The 15798-nt window shown below is 22.3% G+C and overlaps 2 long non-coding RNA genes across 6 annotated transcripts; both read left to right on the top strand.

Annotated features, from left to right (window-relative positions):
* Positions 1-100: 100 nt before the first annotated feature.
* On the top strand, positions 101-15777 carry LOC113558833. Of its 5 annotated transcripts, none has more exons than XR_003405709.1 (4): positions 101-216; positions 12971-13100; positions 15136-15265; positions 15736-15777. It is a non-coding gene; the product is annotated as an uncharacterized LOC113558833 (long non-coding RNA). The 5 variants fall into 5 exon arrangements; XR_003405707.1 differs by lacking the exon at positions 101-216 and adding an exon at positions 11489-11531; XR_003405711.1 differs by lacking the exon at positions 101-216 and adding an exon at positions 12265-12318.
* On the top strand, positions 1534-3840 carry LOC113558834. Its single transcript, XR_003405712.2, has 3 exons — positions 1534-1599; positions 2852-2981; positions 3816-3840. It is a non-coding gene; the product is annotated as an uncharacterized LOC113558834 (long non-coding RNA).
* Positions 15778-15798: the final 21 nt, after the last annotated feature.

Raw genomic sequence — 15798 nt, 5'->3', positions numbered from 1 at the left:
ATTCAAATTTTTAATAGTTTATAAAACATTCAATTCTGAAGTTAATTTTCACCATTATACATATTTAACTGACTGTATTTTTTCAGATTTCTGTACAAGAGATCACAAAAGGCATGCTGAGATAAGAATAGAAATTCATACTACTATGGAATATTTCAACATACCATGCTGAAAATGGAATAGAAGATATTGATAATAATACTGGTGTTTTTCAATGTATGTGAAATTGTAACTGAATGTAATTGATAGCACCTACAGTAGTTGTATAACAAAAATTAGTATTATGAAACCTACACTATAAGAGAAATGGATTGATTTTATTATACCATTATTAACTTCCATATATTTCATTTAAGTTGATACGTCATAAACTTTTTAAAACATGCTATTATATTATCATTTTGACTCATATTATAAATTCATAATTTTAACTGCTAATTAAATAATCAATTGTCAATTTAGTTCCTTTAAGACCATACTATTAGATTAAGTAAATGATATCTATTTACCATAGTTAAATTCTATATATTTCATTTAATTTGATACTTAATAAACACTATGAAATATAGTTTTATATGAAGAATTTGACTAATATTATAAATTCAAATTTTTAATTGTTTATAAAACATTCAATTCTGACGTTAGTTTTCACCATTATACATATTTAACTGACTGTATTTTTTCAGATTACTGTACAAGAGATCACACAAGGCATGCTGAGATAACAATAGAAATTTATACTACTATGGAATATTTCAACATACCATGCTGAAAATGGAATAGAAGATATTGATAATAATACTGGTGTTTTTCAATGTATGTGAAATTGTAACTGAATGTAATTGATAGCACCTACAGTAGTTGTATAACAAAAATTAATATTATGAAACCTAGACTATAAGATAAATGGATTGATTCTAGTATACCATTATTAACTTCCATATATTTCATTTAAGTTGATACGTCATAAACTTTTTAAAACATGCTATTATATTATCATTTTGACTCATATTATAAATTCATAATTTTAACTGCTAATTAAATAATCAATTGTCAATTTAGTTCCTTTAAGACCATACTATTAGATTAAGTCAACGATATTTATTTACCATATTGAAATATCCTGTATTTCATTTAAGTTGATTCCTCATAAACTTTATAACACATGCTTTTATATTATCATTTTGACTCATATTATAAATTCATAATTTTAACTGATAATTAAATAATCAATTGTCAATTTAGTTCCTTTAAGACCATACTATTAGATTAAGTAAATGATATCTATTTCCCATAGTTAAATTCTATATATTTCATTTAATTTGATACTTAATAAACACTATGAAATATAGTTTTATATTAAGAATTTGACTAATATTATAAATTCAAATTTTTAACTGCTTATAAAACATTCAGTTCTGAAGTTAATTTAAACCATTATACATATTAAACTGACTGTATTTTTTCAGATTACTGTACAAGAGATCACACAAGGCATGCTGAGATAAGAATAGAAATTTATACTACTATGGAATATTTCAACATACCATTCTGAAAATGGAATAGAAGATATTGATAATAATACTGGTGTTTTTCAATGTATGTGAAATTGTAACTGAATGTAATTGATAGCACCTACAGTAGTTGTATAACAAAAATTAGTATTATGAAACCTAGACTATAAGATAAATGGATTGATTTTAATATACCATTATTAACTTCCATATATTTCATTTAAGTTGATACGTCATAAACTTTTTAAAACATGCTATTATATTATCATTTTGACTCATATTATAAATTCATAATTTTAACTGCTAATTAAATAATCAATTGTCAATTTAGTTCCTTTAAGACCATACTATTAGATTAAGTCAATGATATTTATTTACCATATTGAAATATCCTGTATTTCATTTAAGTTGATTCCTCATAAACTTTATAACATATGCTTTTATATTATCATTTTGACTCATATTATAAATTCATAATTTTAACTGATAATTAAATAATCAATTGTCAATTTAGTTCCTTCAAGACCATACTATTAGATTAAGTAAATGACATTTATTTACCATAGTTAAATTCTATATAGTTCATTTAATTTGATACTTAATAAACACTATAAAATATAGTTTTATATTAAGAATTTGACTAATATTATAAATTCAAATTTTTAACTGCTTATAAAACATTCAATTCTGAAGTTAATTTAAACCATTATACATATTAAACTGACTGTATTTTTTCAGATTACTGTACAAGAGATCACACAAGGCATGCTGAGATAAGAATAGAAATTTATACTACTATGGAATATTTCAACATACCATGCTGAAAATGGAATAGAAGATATTGATAATAATACTGGTGTTTTTCAATGTATGTGAAATTGTAACTGAATGTAATTGATAGCACCTAGAGTTGTTGTATAACAAAAATTAGTATTATGAAACCTACACTATAAGATAAATTGATTGATTTAAATATACCATTATTAACTTCCATATATTTCATTTAAGTTGATACGTCATAAACTTTTTGAAACATACTATTATATTATCATTTTGACTCATATTATAAATTCATAATTTTAACTGATAATTAAATAATCAATTGTCAATTTAGTTCCTTTAAGACCATACTATTAGATTAAGTAAATGATATCTATTTCCCATAGTTAAATTCTATATATTTCATTTAATTTGATACTTAATAAACACTATGAAATATAGTTTTATATTAAGAATTTGACTAATATTATAAATTCAAATTTTTAACTGCTTATAAAACATTCAGTTCTGAAGTTAATTTAAACCATTATACATATTAAACTGACTGTATTTTTCAGATTACTGTACAAGAGATCACACAAGGCATGCTGAGATAAGAATAGAAATTTATACTACTATGGAATATTTCAACATACCATTCTGAAAATGGAATAGAAGATATTGATAATAATACTGGTGTTTTTCAATGTATGTGAAATTGTAACTGAATGTAATTGATAGCACCTACAGTAGTTGTATAACAAAAATTAGTATTATGAAACCTAGACTATAAGATAATGGATTGATTTAATATACCATTATTAACTTCCATATATTTCATTTAAATTGATACGTCATAAACTTTTTAAAACATGCTATTATATTATCATTTTGACTCATATCATAAATTCCTAATTTTAACTGCTAATTAAATATTCAATTGTCAATTTAGTTCCCTCAAGACCATACCATTAACTTAAGTCAATGATATTTATTTACCATAATGAAATTTCCTGTATTTCATTTAAGTTGATCCCTCATAAACTTTATAACACATGCTTTTATATTATTATATTGACTCATATTATAAATTCATAATTTTAACTGCTAATTAAATAATCAATTGTCAATTTAGTTCCCTCAAGACCATACCATTAAATTAAGTCAATGATATTTATTTACCATTATTAACTTCCATATATTTCATTTAAGTTGATACGTCATAAACTTTTTAAAACATGCTATTATATTATCATTTTGACTCATATTATAAATTCATAATTTTAACTGCTAATTAAATAATCAATTGTCAATTTAGTTCCTTTAAGACCATACTATTAGATTAAGTAAATGATATCTATTTACCATAGTTAAATTCTATATATTTCATTTAATTTGATACTTAATAAACACTATGAAATATAGTTTTATATGAAGAATTTGACTAATATTATAAATTCAAATTTTTAATTGTTTATAAAACATTCAATTCTGAAGTTAATTTAAACCATTATACATATTAAACTGACTGTATTTTTTCAGATTACTGTACAAGAGATCACACAAGGCATGCTGAGATAAGAATAGAAATTTATACTACTATGGAATATTTCAACATACCATTCTGAAAATGGAATAGAAGATATTGATAATAATACTGGTGTTTTTCAATGTATGTGAAATTGTAACTGAATGTAATTGATAGCACCTACAGTAGTTGTATAACAAAAATTAGTATTATGAAACCTAGACTATAAGATAAATGGATTGATTTTAATATACCATTATTAACTTCCATATATTTCATTTAAGTTGATACGTCATAAACTTTTTAAAACATGCTATTATATTATCATTTTGACTCATATTATAAATTCATAATTTTAAACTGCTAATTAAATAATCAATTGTCAATTTAGTTCCTTTAAGACCATACTATTAGATTAAGTCAATGATATTTATTTACCATATTGAAATATCCTGTATTTCATTTAAGTTGATTCCTCATAAACTTTATAACACATGCTTTTATATTATCATTTTGACTCATATTATAAATTCATAATTTTAACTGATAATTAAATAATCAATTGTCAATTTAGTTCCTTCAAGACCATAGTATTAGATTAAGTAAATGACATTTATTTACCATAGTTAAATTCTATATAGTTCATTTAATTTGATACTAATAAACACTATAAAATATAGTTTATATTAAGAATTTGACTAATATTATAAATTCAAATTTTTAACTGCTTATAAAACATTCAATTCTGAAGTTAATTTAAACCATTATACATATTAAACTGACTGTATTTTTTCAGATTACTGTACAAGAGATCACACAAGGCATGCTGAGATAAGAATAGAAATTTATACTACTATGGAATATTTCAACATACCATGCTGAAAATGGAATAGAAGATATTGATAATAATACTGGTGTTTTTCAATGTATGTGAAATTGTAACTGAATGTAATTGATAGCACCTAGAGTTGTTGTATAACAAAAATTAGTATTATGAAACCTACACTATAAGATAAATTGATTGATTTAAATATACCATTATTAACTTCCATATATTTCATTTAAGTTGATACGTCATAAACTTTTTGAAACATACTATTATATTATCATTTTGACTCATATTATAAATTCATAATTTTAACTGCTAATTAAATAATCAATTGTCAATTTAGTTCCTTCAAGACCATACTATTAGATTAAGTAAATGACATCTATTTACCATAGTTAAATTCTATATAGTTCATTTAATTTGATACTTAATAAACACTATAAAATATAGTTTTATATTAAGAATTTGACTAATATTATAAATTCAAATTTTTAACTGCTTATAAAACATTCAATTCTGAAGTTAATTTAAACCATTATACATATTAAACTGACTGTATTTTTTCAGATTACTGTACAAGAGATCACACAAGGCATGCTGAGATAAGAATAGAAATTTATACTACTATGGAATATTTCAACATACCATTCTGAAAATGGAATAGAAGATATTGATAATAATACTGGTGTTTTTCAATGTATGTGAAATTGTAACTGAATGTAATTGATAGCACCTACAGTAGTTGTATAACAAAAATTAGTATTATGAAACCTAGACTATAAGATAAATGGATTGATTTTAATATACCATTATTAACTTCCATATATTTCATTTAAATTGATACGTCATAAACTTTTTAAAACATGCTATTATATTATCATTTTGACTCATATCATAAATTCCTAATTTTAACTGCTAATTAAATATTCAATTGTCAATTTAGTTCCCTCAAGACCATACCATTAACTTAAGTCAATGATATTTATTTACCATAATGAAATTTCCTGTATTTGATTTAAGTTGATCCCTCATAAACTTTATAACACATGCTTTTATATTATTATATTGACTCATATTATAAATTCATAATTTTAACTGCTAATTAAATAATCAATTGTCAATTTAGTTCCCTCAAGACCATACCATTAAATTAAGTCAATGATATTTATTTACCATTATTAACTTCCATATATTTCATTTCAGTTGATACGTCATAAACTTTTTAAAACATGCTATTATATTATCATTTTGACTCATATTATAAATTCATAATTTTAACTGCTAATTAAATAATCAATTGTCAATTTAGTTCCTTTAAGACCATACTATTAGATTAAGTCAACGATATTTATTTACCATATTGAAATATCCTGTATTTCATTTAAGTTGATTCCTCATAAACTTTATAACACATGCTTTTATATTATCATTTTGACTCATATTATAAATTCATAATTTTAACTGATAATTAAATATTCAATTGTCAATTTAGTTCCTTTAAGACCATACTATTAGATTAAGTAAATGATATCTATTTCCCATAGTTAAATTCTATATATTTCATTTAATTTGATACTTAATAAACACTATGAAATATAGTTTTATATTAAGAATTTGACTAATATTATAAATTCAAATTTTTAACTGCTTATAAAACATTCAGTTCTGAAGTTAATTTAAACCATTATACATATTAAACTGACTGTATTTTTTCAGATTACTGTACAAGAGATCACACAAGGCATGCTGAGATAAGAATAGAAATTTATACTACTATGGAATATTTCAACATACCATTCTGAAAATGGAATAGAAGATATTGATAATAATACTGGTGTTTTTCAATGTATGTGAAATTGTAACTGAATGTAATTGATAGCACCTACAGTAGTTGTATAACAAAAATTAGTATTATGAAACCTAGACTATAAGATAAATGGATTGATTTTAATATACCATTATTAACTTCCATATATTTCATTTAAGTTGATACGTCATAACTTTTAAAACATGCTATTATATTATCATTTTGACTCAATTATAAATTCATAATTTTAACTGCTAATTAAATAATCAATTGTCAATTTAGTTCCTTTAAGACCATACTATTAGATTAAGTCAATGATATTTATTTACCATATTGAAATATCCTGTATTTCATTTAAGTTGATTCCTCATAAACTTTATAACACATGCTTTTATATTATCATTTTGACTCATATTATAAATTCATAATTTTAACTGATAATTAAATAATCAATTGTCAATTTAGTTCCTTCAAGACCATAGTATTAGATTAAGTAAATGACATTTATTTACCATAGTTAAATTCTATATAGTTCATTTAATTTGATACTTAATAAACACTATAAAATATAGTTTTATATTAAGAATTTGACTAATATTATAAATTCAAATTTTTAACTGCTTATAAAACATTCAATTCTGAAGTTAATTTAAACCATTATACATATTAAACTGACTGTATTTTTTCAGATTACTGTACAAGAGATCACACAAGGCATGCTGAGATAAGAATAGAAATTTATACTACTATGGAATATTTCAACATACCATTCTGAAAATGGAATAGAAGATATTGATAATAATACTGGTGTTTTTCAATGTATGTGAAATTGTAACTGAATGTAATTGATAGCACCTACAGTAGTTGTATAACAAAAATTAGTATTATGAAACCTAGACTATAAGATAAATGGATTGATTTTAATATACCATTATTAACTTCCATATATTTCATTTAAATTGATACGTCATAAACTTTTTAAAACATGCTATTATATTATCATTTTGACTCATATCATAAATTCCTAATTTTAACTGCTAATTAAATATTCAATTGTCAATTTAGTTCCCTCAAGACCATACCATTAACTTAAGTCAATGATATTTATTTACCATAATGAAATTTCCTGTATTGATTTAAGTTGATCCCTCATAAACTTTATAACACATGCTTTATATTATTATATTGACTCATATTATAAATTCATAATTTTAACTGCTAATTAAATAATCAATTGTCAATTTAGTTCCCTCAAGACCATACCATTAAATTAAGTCAATGATATTTATTTACCATTATTAACTTCCATATATTTCATTTCAGTTGATACGTCATAAACTTTTTAAAACATGCTATTATATTATCATTTTGACTCATATTATAAAATTCATAATTTTAACTGCTAATTAAATAATCAATTGTCAATTTAGTTCCTTTAAGACCATACTATTAGATTAAGTCAACGATATTTATTTACCATATTGAAATATCCTGTATTTCATTTAAGTTGATTCTCATAAACTTTATAACACATGCTTTTATATTATCATTTTGACTCATATTATAAATTCATAATTTTAACTGATAATTAAATATTCAATTGTCAATTTAGTTCCTTTAAGACCATACTATTAGATTAAGTAAATGATAATCTATTTCCCATAGTTAAATTCTATATATTTCATTTAATTGATACTTAATAAACACTATGAAATATAGTTTTATATTAAGAATTTGACTAATATTATAAATTTCAAATTTTAACTGCTTATAAAACATTCAGTTCTGAAGTTAATTTAAACCATTATACATATTAAACTGACTGTATTTTTTCAGATTACTGTACAAGAGATCACACAAGGCATGCTGAGATAAGAATAGAAATTTATACTACTATGGAAATTTCAACATACCATTCTGAAAATGGAATAGAAGATATTGATAATAATACTGGTGTTTGTCAATGTATGTGAAATTGTAACTGAATGTAATTGATAGCACCTACAGTAGTTGTATAACAAAAATTAGTATTATGAAACCTAGACTATAAGATAAATGGATTGATTTTAATATACCATTATTAACTTCCATATATTTCATTTAAGTTGATACGTCATAAACTTTTTAAAACATGCTATTATATTATCATTTGACGTCATATTATAAATTCATAATTTTAACTGCTAATTAAATAATCAATTGTCAATTTAGTTCCTTTAAGACCATACTATTAGATTAAGTCAACGATATTTATTTACCATATTGAAATATCCTGTATTTCATTTAAGTTGATTCCTCATAAACTTTATAACACATGCTTTTATATTATCATTTTGACTCATATTATAAATTCATAATTTTAACTGCTAATTAAATAATCAATTGTCAATTTAGTTCCTTCAAGATCATACTATTAGATTAAGTAAATGACATCTATTTACCATAGTTAAATTCTATATATTTCATTTAATTTGATACTTAATAAACACTATAAAATATAGTTTTATATGAAGAATTTGACTAATATTATAAATTCAAATTTTTAACTGCTTATAAAACATTCAATTCTGAAGTTAATTTAAACCATTATACATATTAACTGACTGTATTTTTTCAGATTACTGTACAAGAGATCACACAAGGCATGCTGGGATAAGAATAGAAATTTATACTACTATGGAATATTTCAACATACCATTCTGAAAATGGAATAGAAGATATTGATAATAATACTGGTGTTTTTCAATGTATGTGAAATTGTAACTGAATGTAATTGATAGCACCTACAGTAGTTGTATAACAAAAATTAATATTATGAAACCTAGACTATAAGATAAATGGATTGATTCTAGTATACCATTATTAACTTCCATATATTTCATTTAAGTTGATACGTCATAAACTTTTTAAAACATGCTATTATATTATCATTTTGACTCATATTATAAATTCATAATTTTAACTGCTAATTAAATAATCAATTGTCAATTTAGTTCCTTCAAGACCATACTATTAGATTAAGTAAATGACATCTATTTACCATAGTTAAATTCTATATATTTCATTTAATTTGATACTTAATAAACACTATAAAATATAGTTTTATATTAAGAATTTGACTAATATTATAAATTCAAATTTTTAACTGCTTATAAAACATTCAATTCTGAAGTTAATTTAAACCATTATACATATTAAACTGACTGTATTTTTTCAGATTACTGTACAAGAGATCACACAAGGCATGCTGAGATAAGAATAGAAATTTATACTACTATGGAATATTTCAACATACCATTCTGAAAATGGAATAGAAGATATTGATAATAATACTGGTGTTTTTCAATGTATGTGAAATTGTAACTGAATGTAATTGATAGCACCTACAGTAGTTGTATAACAAAAATTAGTATTATGAAACCTAGACTATAAGATAAATGGATTGATTTTAATATACCATTATTAACTTCCATATATTTCATTTAAGTTGATACGTCATAAACTTTTTAAAACATGCTATTATATTATCATTTTGACTCATATTATAAATTCATAATTTTAACTGCTAATTAAATAATCAATTGTCAATTTAGTTCCTTCAAGACCATACCATTAAATTAAGTCAATGATATTTATTTACCATAATGAAATTTCCTGTATTTCATTTAAGTTGATTCCTCATAAACTTTATAACACATGCTTTTATATTATCATTTTTACTCATATTATAAATTCATAATTTTAACTGCTAATTAAATAATCAATTGTCAATTTAGTTCCTACAAGACCATACCATATAAATTAAGTAAATGATATTTATTATACCATTATTAACTTCCATATATTTCATTTAAGTTGATACGTCATAAACTTTTTAAACATGCTATTATATTATCATTTTGACTCATATTATAAATTCATAATTTTAACTGCTAATTAAATAATCAATTGTCAATTAATTTCCTTCAAGACCATACCATTAATTAAGTCAAAAATATTTATTTACCATAATGAAATTTCCTGTATTTCATTTAAGTTGATTCCTCATAAACTTTATAACACATGCTTTTATATTATCATTTTTACTCATATTATAAATTCATAATTTTAACTGCTAATTAAATAATCAATTGTCAATTTAGTTCCTTCAAGATCATACTATTAGATTAAGTAAATGACATCTATTTACCATAGTTAAATTCTATATATTTCATTTAATTTGATACTTAATAAACACTATAAAATATAGTTTTATATTAAGAATTTGACTAATATTATAAATTCAAATTTTTAACTGCTTATAAAACATTCAATTCTGAAGTTAATTTAAACCATTATACATATTTAACTGACTGTATTTTTTCAGATTACTGTACAAGAGATCACACAAGGCATGCTGGATAAGAATAGAAATTTATACTACTATGGAATATTTCAACATACCATTCTGAAAATGGAATAGAAGATATTGATAATAATACTGGTGTTTTTCAATGTATGTGAAATTGTAACTGAATGTAATTGATAGCACCTACAGTAGTTGTATAACAAAAATTAATATTATGAAACCTAGACTATAAGATAAATGGATTGATTCTAGTATACCATTATTAACTTCCATATATTTCATTTAAGTTGATACGTCATAAACTTTTTAAAACATGCTATTATATTATCATTTTGACTCATATTATAAATTCATAATTTTAACTGCTAATTAAATAATCAATTGTCAATTTAGTTCCTTCAAGATCATACTATTAGATTAAGTAAATGACATCTATTTACCATAGTTAAATTCTATATATTTCATTTAATTTGATACTTAATAAACACTATAAAATATAGTTTTATATGAAGAATTTGACTAATATTATAAATTCAAATTTTTAACTGCTTATAAAACATTCAATTCTGAAGTTAATTTTAACCATTATACATATTAAACTGACTGTATTTTTTCAGATTACTGTACAAGAGATCACACAAGGCATGCTGAGATAAGAATAGAAATTTATACTACTATGGAATATTTCAACATACCATTCTGAAATGGAATAGAAGATATTGATAATAATACTGGTGTTTTTCAATGTATGTGAAATTGTAACTGAATGTAATTGATAGCACCTACAGTAGTTGTATAACAAAAATTAAGTATTATGAAACCTAGACTATAAGATAAATGGATTGATTTATAGTATACCATTATTAACTTCCATATATTTCATTTAAGTTGGATACGTCATCAACTTTTTAAAACATGCTATTATATTATCATTTTGACTCATATTATAAATTCATAATTTTAACTGCTATTAAATAATCAATTGTCAATTTAGTTCCTTCAAGACCATACCATTAAATTAAGTCAAAAATATTTATTTACCATAATTGAAATTTCCTGTATTTCATTTTAAGTTGATTCCTCATACACTTTATAACACATGCTTTTATATTATCATTTTTACTCATATTATAAATTCATAATTTTAACTGCTAATTAAATAATCAATTGTCAATTTAGTTCCTTCAAGACCATACTATTAGATTAAGTCAATGACATCTATTTACCATAGTTAAATTCTATATATTTCATTTTATTTGATACTTCATAAACCCTAGTACAATATAGTTTTATATTAGAATTTGACTAATATTATAAATTCAAATTTTTAACTGCTTATAAAACATTCAATTCTGAAGTTAATTTAAACCATTATACATATTAAACTGACTGTATTTTTTCAGATTACTGTACAAGAGATCACACAAGGCATGCTGAGATAAGAATAGAAATTTATACTACTATGGAATATTTCAACATACCATTCTGAAAATGGAATAGAAGATATTGATAATAATACTGGTGTTTTTCAATGTATGTGAAATTGTAACTGAATGTAATTGATAGCACCTACAGTAGTTGTATAACAAAAATTAGTATTATGAAACCTAGACTATAAGATAAATGATTGATTTTATTATACCATTATTAACTTCCATATATTTCATTTAAGTTGATACGTCATAAACTTTTTAAAACATGCTATTATATTATCATTTTGACTCATATTATAAATTCATAATTTTAACTGCTAATTAAATAATCAATTGTCAATTTAGTTCCTTCAAGACCATACCATTAAATTAGTCACGAATATTTATTTACCATAATTGAAATTTCCTGTATTTCATTTAAGTTGATTCCTCATAAACTTTATAACACATGCTTTTATATTATCATTTTTACTCATATTATAAATTCATAATTTTAACTGCTAATTAAATAATCAATTGTCAATTTAGTTCCTTCAAGATCATACTATTAGATTAAGTAAATGACATCTATTTACCATAGTTAAATTCTATATATTTCATTTAATTTGATACTTAATAAACACTATAAAATATAGTTTTATATTAAGAATTTGACTAATATTATAAATTCAAATTTTTAACTGCTTATAAAACATTCAATTCTGAAGTTAATTTAAACCATTATACATATTTAACTGACTGTATTTTTTCAGATGACTGTACAAGAGATCACACAAGGCATGCTGGGATAAGAATAGAAATTTATACTACTATGGAATATTTCAACATACCATTCTGAAAATGGAATAGAAGATATTGATAATAATACTGGTGTTTTTCAATGTATGTGAAATTGTAATTGAATGTAATTGATAGCACCTACAGTAGTTGTATAACAAAAATTAATATTATGAAACCTAGACTATAAGATAAATGGCTTGATTCTAGTATACTATTATTAACTTCCATATATTTCATTTAAGTTGATACGTCATAAACTTTTTAAAACATGCTATTATATTATCATTTTGACTCATATTATAAATTCATAATTTTAACTGCTAATTAAATAATCAATTGTCAATTTAGTTCCTTCAAGATCATACTATTAGATTAAGTAAATGACATCTATTTACCATAGTTAAATTCTATATATTTCATTTAATTTGATACTTAATAAACACTATAAAATATAGTTTTATATGAAGAATTTGACTAATATTATAAATTCAAATTTTTAATGCTTATAAAACATTCAATTCTGAAGTTAATTTAAACCATTATACATATTAAACTGACTGTATTTTTTCAGATTACTGTACAAGAGATCACACAAGGCATGCTGAGATAAGAATAGAAATTTATACTACTATGGAATATTTCAACATACTATGCTGAAAATGGAATAGAAGATATTGATAATAATACTGGTGTTTTTCAATGTATGTGAAATTGTAACTGAATGTAATTGATAGCACCTACAGTAGTTGTATAACAAAAATTAGTATTATGAAACCTAGACTATAAGATAAATTGATTGATTTTAATATACCATTATTAACTTCCATATATTTCATTTAAGTTGATACGTCATAAACTTTTTAAAACATGCTATTATATTATCATTTTGACTCATATTATAAATTCATAATTTTAACTGCTAATTAAATAATCAATTGTCAATTTAGTTCCTTCAAGACCATACCATTAAATTAAGTCAAAAATATTTATTTACCATAATGAAATTTCCTGTATTTCATTTAAGTTGATTCCTCATAAACTTTATAACACATGCTTTTATATTATCATTTTTACTCATATTATAAATTCATAATTTTAACTGCTAATTAAATAATCAATTGTCAATTTAGTTCCTTCAAGACCATACTATTAGATTAAGTAAATGACATCTATTTACCATAGTTAAATTCTATATATTTCATTTAATTTGATACTTAATAAACACTATAAAATATAGTTTTATATTAAGAATTTGACTAATATTATAAATTCAAATTTTTAACTGCTTATAAAACATTCAATTCTGAAGTTAATTTAAACCATTATACATATTAAACTGACTGTATTTTTTCAGATTACTGTACAAGAGATCACACAAGGCATGCTGAGATAAGAATAGAAATTTATACTACTATGGAATATTTCAACATACCATTCTGAAAATGGAATAGAAGATATTGATAATAATACTGGTGTTTTTCAATGTATGTGAAATTGTAACTGAATGTAATTGATAGCACCTACAGTAGTTGTATAACAAAAATTAGTATTATGAAACCTAGACTATAAGATAAATTGATTGATTTTAATATACCATTATTAACTTCCATATATTTCATTTAAGTTGATACGTCATAAACTTTTTAAAACATGCTATTATATTATCATTTTGACTCATATTATAAATTCATAATTTTAACTGCTAATTAAATAATCAATTGTCAATTTAGTTCCTTCAAGACCATACCATTAAATTAAGTCAAAAATATTTATTTACCATAATGAAATTTCCTGTATTTCATTTAAGTTGATTCCTCATAAACTTTATAACACATGCTTTTATATTATCATTTTTACTCATATTATAAATTCATAATTTTAACTGCTAATTAAATAATCAATTGTCAATTTAGTTCCTTCAAGATCATACTATTAGATTAAGTAAATGACATCTATTTACCATAGTTAAATTCTATATATTTCATTTAATTTGATACTTAATAAACACTATAAAATATAGTTTTATATTAAGAATTTGACTAATATTATAAATTCAAATTTTTAACTGCTTATAAAACATTCAATTCTGAAGTTAATTTAAACCATTATACATATTTAACTGACTGTATTTTTTCAGATGACTGTACAAGAGATCACACAAGGCATGCTGGGATAAGAATAGAAATTTATACTACTATGGAATATTTCAACATACCATTCTGAAAATGGAATAGAAGATATTGATAATAATACTGGTGTTTTTCAATGTATGTGAAATTGTAACTGAATGTAATTGATAGCACCTACAGTAGTTGTATAACAAAAATTAATATTATGAAACCTAGACTATAAGATAAATTGATTGATTTTATTATACCATTATTAACTTCCATATATTTCATTTAAGTTGATACGTCATAAACTTTTTGAAACATGCTATTATATTATCATTTTGACTCATATTATAAATTCATAATTTTAACTGCTAATTAAATAATCAATTGTCAATTTAGTTCCTTCAAGATCATACTATTAGATTAAGTAAATGACATCTATTTACCATAGTTAAATTCTATATATTTCATTTAATTTGATACTTAATAAACACTATAAAATATAGTTTTATATGAAGAATTTGACTAATATTATAAATTCAAATTTTTAACTGCTTATAAAACATTCAATTCTGAAGTTAATTTAAACCATTATACATATTAAACTGACTGTATTTTTTCAGATTACTGTACAAGAGATCACACAAGGCATGCTGAGATAAGAATAGAAATTTATACTACTATGG

The sequence above is a fragment of the Rhopalosiphum maidis genome, chromosome 3 (genome assembly GCF_003676215.2).
Source record: "Rhopalosiphum maidis isolate BTI-1 chromosome 3, ASM367621v3, whole genome shotgun sequence".
Lineage (NCBI taxonomy): Eukaryota > Metazoa > Arthropoda > Insecta > Hemiptera > Aphididae > Rhopalosiphum > Rhopalosiphum maidis.
This window is presented reverse-complemented; position numbering and strand designations above follow the sequence as displayed.